The sequence below is a fragment of the Peromyscus maniculatus genome, chromosome 2 (assembly GCF_049852395.1).
Source record: "Peromyscus maniculatus bairdii isolate BWxNUB_F1_BW_parent chromosome 2, HU_Pman_BW_mat_3.1, whole genome shotgun sequence".
NCBI lineage: Eukaryota > Metazoa > Chordata > Mammalia > Rodentia > Cricetidae > Peromyscus > Peromyscus maniculatus.
Window position 1 is genome coordinate 118261728 of NC_134853.1, and position 13127 is coordinate 118274854.

The 13127-nt window shown below is 48.1% G+C and overlaps 1 long non-coding RNA gene across 5 annotated transcripts in view; it reads right to left on the reverse strand.

The window, feature by feature from the left end:
• LOC107400839 (uncharacterized) overlaps positions 1-13127 on the reverse strand; it is a 214642-nt gene that overhangs the window by 184230 nt on the left and 17285 nt on the right. For 3 of the 5 annotated variants that reach the window (XR_013049228.1, XR_013049227.1, XR_013049229.1), the window contains exons 1-2: positions 11495-12886; positions 10891-10975 (exon numbers count right to left, since the gene is read on the reverse strand). This is a non-coding gene — a long non-coding RNA (uncharacterized LOC107400839). Of the gene's footprint in view, positions 1-10890; positions 10976-11494; positions 12887-13127 lie in introns of those variants that run through there. The other 2 variants (XR_013049230.1, XR_013049231.1) reach the window with 1 other exon arrangement.

Consider the following 13127-nt stretch of genomic DNA (forward strand, 5'->3'; position numbering starts at 1 on the left):
GGGCCTGGTCTCGGGGCGCCGTGCACCCCCCTTTGCACCCAAGGCGAAAGAGAAAAGGGATACTCCCGGAGGACTCCCTCAGATTCTCCAACCGCACCATCAGGTTGCAGAGAACTGGTTTCCCAGCCCGCCTGGACGTCTGCACCCACTTCGAGGATCCCGGGCTGAAGCACATTAAAGCGGCGCCCTCTGGTGTCTGCTCGCGGCCGCCGGGTCACAGCGGAGGCGCTGGATTGAAACTTTTCACCGGATCCGATAACCAAACCGAGGCTCTCCAACTCGAAAAAGCGCGGGCACGCTAAGTGTGCCACCTCGCTGTCCAGCAAATCTGGGGCACGGGTGACAATTCCCGGGTCCCCCACACCGGGGCAGGGTCCCAAAGCCCGGAAGATGCCCTGCAGAAGTAGGAGACTGTAACGCGAAAGCGAGAGCGCGGGTCCGGTGGGCGACGCACAGAGCCCCCCACCACCACCATACACACACACACGCTCGCGTGCACCTGCCCCGAGAGAGGCCAAAAGATGCAGAACGAGGCCAGACTCCCCAGTTTGGAACCGCCTTTTTAGGTTGGTACTCTTGAATAGCTAGCTCACTGGCCAAATCAACCCGGAAAGGCGAGCTGACTCCAAGCGGGCACCTAGCCGAGGCTGGCCCTGGGCTGCCGCTCTAATGTGACACTGATGAACAAGCCACTTCCTCTGGACACTGGGGCAGTTGCTAGTCTTGGGAACCATAGCTCTGGAATTCCTGGGAAAACCGCCTCCCCCCCACCCTGCCCCCACCCTTGGCACTCCTCAGCTTCACCCTTCCTCACCCCCAGAGAGGCATGTTTCCATTATCCCAGTCAGGGTGCCAGGCCAAGAGTCTAGTTCATTTGAAGGGGTCAATTCGTTTGTGGCAAGAAGTCGAGTTTATGGGGTTGATAAAGTCACCCCTTGAGGCTTTTGTTTGGACACTCTTACTGCCTCCCAGCCATTCACCTTTCCCATTCCAGGCAGAGGCCACTGCAAAGGGACCCAGGACAGAAACCTGGACTATTAAATTCCCATTTTCTGTCCGAGCTTTGCCTGGGGGAGAGGGAGGAGAAAGGCCAGATTGAATGCCTTACAGGCCATCAGTATGATTTTTAAAGAAGCAAGCTTAATGTGAAACCCTGAACCAGGTCCCACCACAGTGTGGGGGTGGGGGGGAGTCAAGAGGAAAACTCAACAATAGGGATGAAATGAATAAGGTACCAAAACATACGTTCCACTTGTGTGTACAAATAAGGATGGGACCAAGGAACTGGCTGTCATCTCAGGTCTCTCATGTAGGTAAGATACGCAATGCAAAGGAAGTTTAAGGTGCCAAGAAAAAGAAGAAAAAGAAGTAAGCCTCTCCCTGGAAGACAGAGAAAGTCAAGCCCAGACTGAGAAGGCTGAGAGGCCTGAACACCAATAGATAAAACAGGGCGGGGCGGGGCGGGGTGACTGGTTTGCAACTAGTCTGGTCTGTCTAAATTCCACGTATAACTTTAATGAATTCTCTGCTTCCCTCTGTGAAATAGAAGTGATGATATCGTCACATGGTGGGAATTAACACCGGGTTCCATCAGGCATTGGCCTTGACTATTAGTATGTTTAGTAGTATTAAAACTGCCATTTCCCCTTCAAACGATTTCCAAAGCGTTGCCAAGATCTCTAGACTTCTTGGGTGCCCTGGTCTAGGTTCCTCAAATAAACTCTTGAGTGTGGCCCTCCCTGTTTTCACGCCAGCAGCCCTGCTGTGTCAGACACTCGGGAGTTCCTCTATGTCGATATTTATGCAGCATTTAACGATGTAAATACAGCACACAGCAATTGACTTTCTGAGCAACTGTCCCATGAAATTGGTCCTTCTGAAGCCAGTAATGTTTGACACTGTTTATTGGACTCTCCTCAATGACTTTGCAGACATCTCCATCCTTATGACTGGGAGCTAGAGTTCAGTGTCTCAAACAAATCTCACAGCAGTCTGTTGTAAAAAGCCATTCTGTTTAAATAACTATCCATGTTCTCAGAGCCTTCCTGCCATGGCCCAAGGGCTTTGTTCAACACAGGTGACACGGAGAACATTGACGGTTTGAGAGTGCCTTGGAAATTGGCCCACTATTTTGTCCTTTCTTTACTAAAGACCACTGTAGAAAGGGACCAAAAAGTAGTTAAGTTACATGGCCACAAACTCATTTCTGCTGACTGGCATTTGTTTCCATAACATAGAAACATGATAACAAATTAGACTACAGGGCAAGTGACCCCAGTGAACAGTGATGTCCCTTGTAAATCTGTCTATATGTGGCTGTGCATAAAATGAGGTCACACACTACAGCTCCCAACTTTCCTAAAGTGCTTTCTCAAGTCACTTATTTATGGAGCTATATTAAAAGAAGATGAAGTCAGTAACATTAAAAATTCTAGGATGAAGCCTGTAACTTCAGAGAGGAAATATCTGAGTTGAGACACATTCTCTTTGAGCTTTTGTCTATTGTTTTATATAACAAAATGAAGGGCTGGACCCTAGAACAGGAGACAGGAAGAAGTTTCTACCCTAGAAGTTAGATCTCAAACTCTAGGCACAAGCACTCTTGCATTTCTCTGTAGTTCTGCTAAAACCTAGAATAATATGGAATACATAAAAACCTAGTCTACAAATATGTCACCTGCTGTCTCTTACAAAGCCCTCTTAATTACCAACCAGTTACCAAAAAGTAAATAAACAAATAAACTGAAAAGCTGGCCACCTAGCCTTAATTTGATAACTTTAGGTACCCAGTAGGACTCTTCTGCTAATGGATTTCTTGTGCCATGTGCTTCAAAATGAAAATCTATTAGGTTATTAGAAACACTGTCACTGTGTGGAGACTGGAGACAACTTGCCAAAGTCTGGCCTCTCAGTAATGTATTGGCAAGATGAAGGATCATAGCTGGAACTGGCATGGGGATGGAGGTGGGATGTTTGCCTTTACAGACAATGCTCCAACTTAAACTTTTCTGTTGCTTAACTTTTAGGCTGTGAGTAAGTGAGTGTGTGTGTGTGTGTGTGTGCGCGCGCGCGCGCGCGCGCGCGCGCGCGCGCGCATGTATAGGCCAGAGGTCAATGTTAACTTTTGAGACAGAGTCTCTTACTGAATCTGAAGCTTGCCAACTTGGCAGATTGCAGACCAGCAAGCCCTAGGAATCTTCTCTCCCTAGCTTTTGACATGGAACTAGGGACTGAAGTCAGGTTTTCATCCTTATGCACCTTATGCACCAAGAACTTTGTAGACTGAGCCATTTTCTCAGCTCTACTTTGAGGCCATTTGATAAGTCTGGCTATTCTGCTGGTGTAAAGGAGACACTCTGGATGGGAATGGTGGTTTGGGTTTTATGCTTTGATGGATACAAAGGGGAACTCATACACAATTGTTCCACAATGGCAACCCCAAAATGCTGAAAGTAGTATAATTTGCTTCTCTCTGTAATCCAAACCTTTCATTACAAAATGTCACTATTACAAGGATACAAAGCAGTGACATATTTGGTGTATGAAAAATATGTAGTACTGGGCTTGAGGTATAGCTCGGTGGTAGGGCACTTCTAGTATGCATGAAACCCTAGGGTTGAGGGGGCAGTAACCTTAATGTATATTATTCTCATAACCAGAGCAACAAAGCACAATCTCTGTGGTTCAGATGCCAGGACAGCAATTGCTATATTAAACTAAACTTTTCATTGGGCTGTTTGATGAGATTTGGCTGTGTGAACCATTAGGTAAGCACCGGCTAATTATATTAATAGAAAAATAAGTCAATCTGTCTCTGGCTTCGCCTACTGCCCATCCCCAGCCCCTGCTCTTTCTTCCACCGTCAACATTTCCTGAGGAAACACTGCGTAATCACCCCTCCTTAGGCTGCCCAAGCCAGCCTCTGCCACACCTTCGGCATGGCAAAACCACTAAGCAGCCACCCCTCCTGCCTGGCTTGCCTTGATAACTCTTAGAAGTATCCCAAAACTCGTGTCATTAAGTCACTTTATGTGTAGCGAGGCTCTCCATGACGCTACTCTGTCCCTTCTTAAAGTGACTCCCTTGAAAAGCAGGCCAGGGAAGCCAAGAGCAAGCCAGTAAGCAACATCCCCCCATGGGTTCCTGCCTCCAGGTTCTTTCCTTGAATTCCTCCCTGACTTCCCTCACTCCCACAGAAGTGATTCCCTTGACCTCCCTGATCCTCCAGTCCATCTATGTGAACTTTCATGCCTAATTTCCAGAGGTGCTATTGAAAAAAAAAAAAGTGTGTCTTCCTATGTAAAGCTCCTAACCTACTCTCCCAGTACTGAACACTGCGCATCAAAGGCAGGTTCCGAAAGGCTGGGGGCTGCTGAAGCTGCATCTCTAGCACTGTATGTCCTCATCGTAACAATGGGAATAATGTATATCATATACAGTAAGACATTCAAACGGTAATTAGCAATCTACAAAGTAAAATTATAATTAAGTAGTCATAGCCACCCATTAATATCTACAAAGTAAAATTATAATTAAGTAGTCATAGCCATCCATTAATATGTTTCCTTTGTCTAGGAGATTAGATAGAGAGAATAGCTAATAGCCTGCATTCAAATCAGCCACTCGAGCCACTTGGCTGGCTTTCTCTCCTCTTCTAAAGACCTACTCTCTCAATGTCTTAAAAGTTGTATCTCTCGAAAAGTTTTTTTTCTCTCATTTTAGAAATAAGTAGGAGCTCCTAGCATGTTGTTTCTCACCTACTCTGTCTCATTATTTAAAAAATTAAGAATAAGAAAGTAGAAGATGGAGGAGGAGGAGGAGGAGAAGGAGGAGGAAGAGGAAGGGGAGGAGGAGGAGAAGAAGCCCTATCACACAGTTATAGTTCTGAACGAGGGGGTAAAGAAGAGTGACTGAGTGAGTGACTTGTCCAAGGTCACACAGATACTGTTTCTGATGAAACAGACTGTTCTTGGCGGAAACCTGGGAGAAGAGACTGGGATCAAAAATCCAGCCAAACCCTCAGGACGCAAACATGCCCGATCGGAGCTGCTACTGCTGTCTTCCGACTTCTACACGCCCCCAACGCACATTTTGGTGTTCTCTACTCTGGGGCTGCCAACAGACCGGTGTGTCTGGACTGACTGAGATGAGACAGGCCAGGACGGGGCCCCTTTAACTTAGCTTTCTCATCACCGTGCTAGTTAGAACTCGACTGTAGGTGGCGCCCTGCTTCGCTTAGGGGAACTTGAAGGGTGAAGATCGAGGTCACCAGCTGCCTTCTCTTAAAAATAAATAAATAAATAACTCGTCCTTCCCTCCCCGACCTCTCTCCACCTCGTCCCCCTGGGGAGGGGTTACGCGGTTACGCTGGGCTTCCCGAGAAGCCGAGCCTGGTGACCTACCTCCAAGCTCCCCTTTCCTAGCTCCTGGGCGGTGCTTGAACCCCAATCCTCCAGCAGCCCAAGGCTACTCTCACTGTATTATACCACTTCGCCAACTTCAGCAGTGGGAATAGAGGGCTGGGGACAGTGTGACCCCTCGTGTGACCCCATGAGTGTGGTGCGGGGCGGGACAACTCTACAAACTTCTGAAAGGCCGAATCTCAAAAGACTTGGAAAGGAATGCGACAGGGTGCACCTGCAGGGCTTGCTTGGGGGACCCGTGGACTGTCTCTTCCCCAGAACTCGGCGGCCCCGGGCGGGTGTCTGTGGCCTGTGAGGCCTCTGCAGGGTCTCTCTTCCCTCCGGCCCCTCCCTGGACCCTGCAGGATTTCGCTGCAAAGTTCCCAAGATACTTAACTCCAGCCGTGCGCGTGGGGGGTGTACGCAAGAGGGAGGGGGTGTCACACCGCTGCCCCGCTAGGAGCACGCGGGGAGGCGGAGCAGAGAAGGGGAGGAGAGTGTGGGGTCGCACGGTGGCTGGGCACAGAGTGACCGGGTCATCCCGCGGGGGCGGGAGGACGCGTAGGGCCCTGCCGCAACCTCCGGCCTGGCTTGCCCTGCCGCGGCCACCACCGGCGGACATGGTCCCCCGTGCGCGCGTCCCAGCTTGAGGATCCGCCGAAGTCCTTCCTACAGCAGCTCGGGGCGGGGGTGGGGGTGAACTGGGTGAATGATTTGTTCCGCCTGCAGTTCGAGCAGAAGACATTCTCTCCTGGGTTCTTCTGAAGTTGAGAGCTATGGTCGGGGGAAACCTGGGGGATCCTGCGCCCCGCAACCTGAAGCCTGGGGTGGAAGAATTGTTAAGCGGGTTATGGGGGGGGGTAGTGAAAGCGGAACTGGACGACTCTTAAGAGGTCTAGTGGAGGAAAGTCTACAGCTACTGAAGAGTGTTGAAAAAATACTCTGCCTCAAGCTTTTTATTCTTTTATTCAGAATCCTTTTCCTTGATCTGAAAAAGTAAAATGAATCTGACTGGATTTTTTTTTTCTTTCCCCAGTTAGCGCTTGTTACAGTTTTCCAAGTCCTTAAAAGAACCGTTGGGGGTAAATTTAAATAAGCAATGGCGATGGGTATGTACAGTTGTGACTCTTGGATGCAATACCACCTCTTAAATTTAGTGACAGTTTTTATCTTGAGAAAAGTAGGTGTGCTTCTATTAAATCTCTTATGCTTCAGGAGATGGGGGTCCCTGAGAAAGAATTAAGTGAAATGGAATATACAGTTGTGGAAACAGGGAGTTGAGACAATTTAGCACTGGAATTCCAGCACTGCCCTCTTCCCCAGCATTAACTTAAACAGGAATATTGCCAGGCCCAGTCTCTAAGTGAGTCTCAAAACAAAACCAAAGTGGTTTCCCTTTCCTGAACTGCAAGCAATTGCTTCAAACAGTAGCTCCAGCAGAAGTGGTCTTCATACTCTCTGGGAGGCAGGAACTGGATTTGGCCCGTGTGTTTTGTGCTCTCACAGCTGGTGGGGGAGAGAGCACACACCAGTGTGTCCTTGTACCCTACCCTGGCACTTAAGCAAACAGTGATGGACATGTTGAGATCAGATGGCGCTTCCCATGTGAGCAAAGCTGATGGACAGACTGGGCCGTCTACAAGCCTGCCTGCTTTGCACTCAGCACCCTCCCTCAGTAACCCCGATAAAAAGCAGTTTTCTCCCAGAATGAGTAGTTGGAGTCTTTAAGCCTCCCCTACTCCAGGGTTGGAACCTATGTGAATAAAACTTACCAGGAAGAAGGAAGCATGGAATTCAGTGAGAGTTGGTGTCATCTTTCAAAGAGATCATTTAAGAAGGTGCCATACAACGGTGGGGGCCACTGGAGGACCAGGAATGTTGGGGTGCATTGATGTTTGCCAAGAGGGGTGGGGTGGGGTGGAGGCTTAGTGTGCTGTGATGTCTTAGACTCGTGAAGCCAGAACATTGTGTTTTCTCATTAAACTACCTTTAGTAATTTCCCTACAGTCATAGGGTCCACAGCCTTCACAAGCTCTCCTCCTGACTGAGAAACCACACAACTCTGCCATTTCCACCTTGAGTTCATTCTGTAAACCAGGAAAAGTGTAAATGAATGAAGGTGATGGTGGACTGCTCTGCCCTGGCAATGATTTTCCATTCTGGGTTCACATTCTGCCAGCCAAAGAGCAAACTTATCCACTTCACACATGTGAGGAAGAAGCCTGACTCAAGGCCCAAACCTAAGGAAGACAGGGACTTAACTCTGGGTATTGGAAGGAAGGATTGTAATCAACCATCAATCAAGAAACGGGGAAGGGAAATGTCTGTTGAAAAGTTGCTGCAAGCAGTGGGAACTAGCCCAATCTACGAGGCTGACACTCCATGGCTCACAATACCCAATACTGTGTGGTTCCAAAGCTGGTAACTGTGATTTTTAGTTGGATTGGGTTGGATCCTGCCCTCCCCCCTTTCCACAGGCAGTCCTGTATGTAAGCAGATAATGACATTCCATCCTTAGTGGGAAAGACGTTTCTATGAAACCTTGCCTGTAAAATGTTTTAACACGGTGATATTAAGTCCTCCTCCAGAAGGACCTGGAAGAGCTCTGTTTGCCTGAACGATTCCAGGACCCTGACGACTGAGCAGGAGTGAACTCAGTTGGTATCTGGTTTGCTTTGGTTTGTAGTTTTTAGTCGCTAACAATATTTCAGATTCGTGCAGCATTTCCCGCTGAGGAGGTTGGTAAACTTGCTCCATTTTCCTATGCCACTGAGGAACAGGCTGCTGAGGTGGTGGGCCCACGGACTAGCGGGCATTACTAGAGTATTAAACTCGGGTTCCTGCCTTTGGGGTAGACAGAAACACTGGGACTCTCAAAAGCCTCTACCAGGGAAAGAAGCAGAGCCAGGGAAAGCCTTTCGAAGTTCAGCTGTGCTCAACAGCTGATCTTCCTTTCCGGACAACTCGAAAAGGCACTCAGTGGGCTTCAGCTTCCACGGGGAATCGGGGAGTGTTCCGGTGGCGCTCCCTCCTTCCCCTAGGGATGCTCCAGACAGCAGCCAAGCAGGGGGCACCAGCCAGGTCGGCTGCTAGGCCAGAGGGCGGCGCCTAACTGCCACCTCCCTTTAGCAGTCAGCCTGCGGTCCTGACCTTGGCCAGCACGTCTGTGCCTCCAGATCCTAGCTTCCACTCCCCCAGACTCTGGCTCTTCTCTGGGTCTGAAGTGGGAGATCCCCGTGGTCCGGATGGGCAGGGATGGGAGCGAGAGGCAGAATTGAATTTATGCTCAAATTCTCCTCCTCGAAACTCAGAAACAATCCGCGACTGCACAAAGTCCCCACAAGAAAGGATGCTGGGAGGCTGAAGGCTGTGCACCCGCACCGTCTGATGTCACGGTCCTTCAGAAGTGGGGAAACGGGTTTCCCAGGCTGGATTTCCAAAAAAATTTGAAGTATAAGTATACTGGATTTCCTTTCTAAAACTCACAGCCTCTTAAGGGAAGAGTCTTGCGCCTGTGATTGTGATGGGGAGTCGTGGACTGCTAGAACAACGTTCCAGGCCAAAAAGTCAGGAGCAAGGCAAGCAGGCACGCCCTGCTCTGTATTTTTATTCATTTGTTTTGGAAATTCTGTTAATGAGATTGACCGTGTGGAAGAGTGGGCTCCCGCTAGCAGGTTGGAGGGAATCAACCTTTCTCTCCACACAGTCAGCCAGACCCTTTCTGGCTAAAGGGGAACTTAACCTCGGAGCCTACAATCCTAAAACACTGACATCCTGGGCCATCCATCCCCCTTGGGGGGTTCCAGGCCTGTCAGCCCTCTGTAGGCTGTTCCACTGTCCCTGGTAAAGCAGTTAATGCACCTGGGGCTGCGAAGTGCACAGGCAGAAGAAAGTGGGGCATTCCTTTCCAACAAGGATGACCTAAGCCTGCCAGCACCTACCTTGTTCTGGAAACACCTAATCCCCACTTCCTCTATAAAGCTTAAAAGCAGCTTGCCTCCAACCCCAAACTGCAAACACAAGCACAATTGGTCCCTTAAGCATTCCCTGCCTGTGACCCTTCCCAAAGCCTTGTTCAAGGATGCACTCTGGGGATCCTTAAAAGGAGGGCGAAATTCAGGTGCTCCTTTCCCCTTAAACTAATGATACCAAGGAGCAAGTCAGGGATTTGTGGTGGTTTGGGCTTCTATGGGCTTCGTAATTCAAGGACAGAGACTGGGCCTAAAGTAACAAGTTGTACAGGCAAGAAAAAATCACAACAAGAAAAGACAGGAACTGGAGCCCCAGAAACTTCTGTCCTAAGAAAAGGTTGCTTTCCTCCCACCTGGGTAGTGAGACACGAACTACTAAGCATGTACTGGACATATAGAGTCACTACTGAGTATTTGCCTTGATCTGGTGAAGTGGAAACTCATGGTATTGGGATGCCCTGGCCTATTCCTAATACTAAAGACTGCTGAGCTCCTTCATGCACACATCATAAAAGTCAGATAAAGTGCTTAGAGACCTTATTTGAAACCCAAGAGCCATTCAAAGATTCATCTATTCTATCTGACCTTGCTTGTGCTGTGTATACAGTAGTGTGATAATAACATTCATGGACTTGTTTCTTGGGATCTAAGCATTTTCATGAGATAATGCATTTGATTATGACACCTTTATGAATTAGTTGCAGATATATTCCCTACTACATAAATGCAGGAAACTGAGGCAAAACTAAATTAAATAATTCGCCTGTGATTACTCAACTAACATATGTCCACACTAGCAAGTGATTTGGCCCTGGCCTCCAATACATAAATGAAAAATATCCAACAGCAGTCCTTGCATGTAACCCTGCTCTGCCTAGAGTTGTTTTCTGAAACAGTAGGCAGGGAGTAATTAATCCCATTAATTTGGCCAATCTAGACAGCCAACCTGGCACACAGCTATCACCCACTAAAATGTTACTTGCTCTGAATTACTCAAGTGATTCTGTACATTTTGTATACAGGTTATTAATAAACAAAAACAATGAAATTTTTCCACCCTGCAAATCCTTTTGACTGATCTAGATAGTCTTTCTCCTCTTCCTCAGATGTAGAGCCATGTGACACTACTATTCTCAGACAGCATGCATTATGTGCTAAACACACTGAGAGCTAGTTCTCCACATTAAGGATTGAGTCCTATCCTTCTGCACAGAGACCACCTGAAGTGTGCCCTCTCTCTTGAGTAAGCCTCGTCACCTAAATGAAGTCCTGAAGCCACTATGCCAAGAAAAACCATTTACCTTCTGTATTTTTACAGAAGAGGAAAAGGAGCCATTGAAAAGGGGAGACTTGCTCATGCTCAGGCTAGCAGAGAACCCAGAACTCTACTTATGCACTGGGGTCAGTCTTCTACCCACAAAGCAGATGGCCTCTGAGACTAAAACACAGTTTGAAAACAAAGTTTTAACACCCCTCTCCCCTTTTGGTACAGACGATCTGTAAAAGAAGGCTCTTACTGCTTTCTTCATTTCAGATGTGTTCTTAGAATGTCTTCACCAGATGTTCGCCCAGGAACTTCCCATTGCATTCTTCAACACTCGCCTGCATTGAAAAGCATCATTTTAGATCTGGCCTCAGTTAATGCTATTCGTTTTCTTTCCGTTTTAAAAAAGGGAAATTTTACTTTGCCTACAAAAGAACCCAGTCTTTCCTGACTGTTCCTTAACGCTGGATTCTCTCACACTTTAGCTTTGCTCAGACTTTATTTTGCGCCAACTTGCATTTACAAGTCACTTGCCCATGCTGCAAAAGATGGGGGTACTGGGCTGGAGTGACGGGCTCTTTTGGTTTTCCCCTTCATATACGCTAAGCAGAATCCTTCCACTCGGTCCTGGCGCGCACGCGCGAGCGAACACACACACACACACACACACACACACACACACACACACACACACACACACACACACACACGTGCACTGTGCATGTGTGAGCGCCTATGGATCTGTGTGCGCGCGTTTGTGATTTAAAGTGACACATCGAAGAGCTGGACTGAAGCAGTGAGGTATTTTGCGCGATAAATCAGCTTGATTGTCTCTACGCGGTACTTCCATTATTCACCCGAGCTGGACGGTTGCAGCGACGAGCGTGCACTGCGGCAGAGCGTCCTGCAGCCCTGACTCCCGGCCACTGCGGCGGCGGCGGCGGCGGAGGCGGCGGCGGCGCGGGGCGTGAGCTCTGATTGATTTTTTCCAGATCGCGTCTCCTTCGGCAGGGCTCGCCAAAGGGAATCGAGTTGACTGCGGGAGCTTCGCAGGATGCATGTGGATTGGGTTTAGTACCTGCGCTTTAAATTTTTTTTTTCTTTTGGGGGAGGAGCCGAGTTGTTGGTGCTGGGAGATTTCGCTTTTCCGTTTTAATTTTCCTTTTACTCAAAGGAAGAAAAGGGGAAAGAAAATGGCCACCAGAGCTTCTGAGCCTTGGGAAGGCCAAACCTTTGCACACCCGAAGACCACGTTGAGTGGGTCTCTGCCCCTCTCCCTCCTCTCCCTCCTGCCTTCTTGGCAGCTCCGCCACCAAGAGAAATGGGTTTCGGCACTTGTGTGGATCATTTGTCCTCATTTGCTTTTATTTTGCCAAGTAGTTGTCATGTTTTCCCTTTAGGACTGATCCTTCTGTCTGTCTTTTAAAATAAAAATGTGTCCAGACTAGGTTTCATCTGACTTCTGCTTAACAACCACAAAATGCCGCGGAGGCAAACTCCTAACCATATCTGCGAACAGCACTTGGTGCGGGCGGGCGCAGCCAGTGGTGCACCAGTGAGGTGGCTAATTAACCAGTTGCTAGCTGTGTCCCGAGGGCTGTGCACTCTTCAGTACATCCGTCCGTCGAGAGCACTGCTTTCACTTGCTGTCTGCCCGATGTTCTCCACAGCCACACACACTATTCATTTCCATTGCAGAAGCGGGATCCTAACCACTTGGGGACAGTTTTGACGCCCTATTTTAGATTCGGGACAAAACCTGAGTGAAGTTTTCAGGCAGGAGAAAACCCAAGAGTTGTCTTGCCCTTAATCTTTTTGTCCAACGCTTGTGCCACTTTTCCTGAAACTGCTTGTCACAGAGAGCCAATGTCATTTGTCATACTGGGAAGATAATTGCAGCCTGGATGTGTGGATGTGTACGTAGTGTCACAGAGAGTATAATAACAACTTAAGCGACGTGTCTTTGTTTAGACGGATGTAACTTTCCTGAGGTCTGTGTGTAGTCTGAAGGTGTTTAAGTGCCAGGCAGCTTGCAAATGAGTGGCTTTCCATGAAGGAAGTCTGCCTGATGCAGCAGCATTCAAAGACAGGCTCTCTGGGCCCATCTTTGCATGCAATCCCAACATATAGGTATTTGGGGTTAGAAACCTTGTTTCCCCAGAATGAGGGGAGACACTGGGAAAGAAGAAGCCAAGCTGTTGGCTCTCATTTACTTGACAGTCAGTTGGATTGTCCACAGTATGAACCAATACCCCAGTTTAAGGGAAAGTGAAAAGCCAAAGGAGACAGTTCAGCTGTACTCAGGTCAAGTACACAGGGAATATATGCCCAGTTGAGCAAGCTCTTCAATAGAACTAAAATGGAGCTTTCTAACAGTGTGGCTGAAATAATATACACGAGTCTAAGGATAATGAAAATAGTAATAATAAATTTGACTTACTCTAACATTTAAAACAGACAGTCATATGTTTGGATCACATCTATGATCTA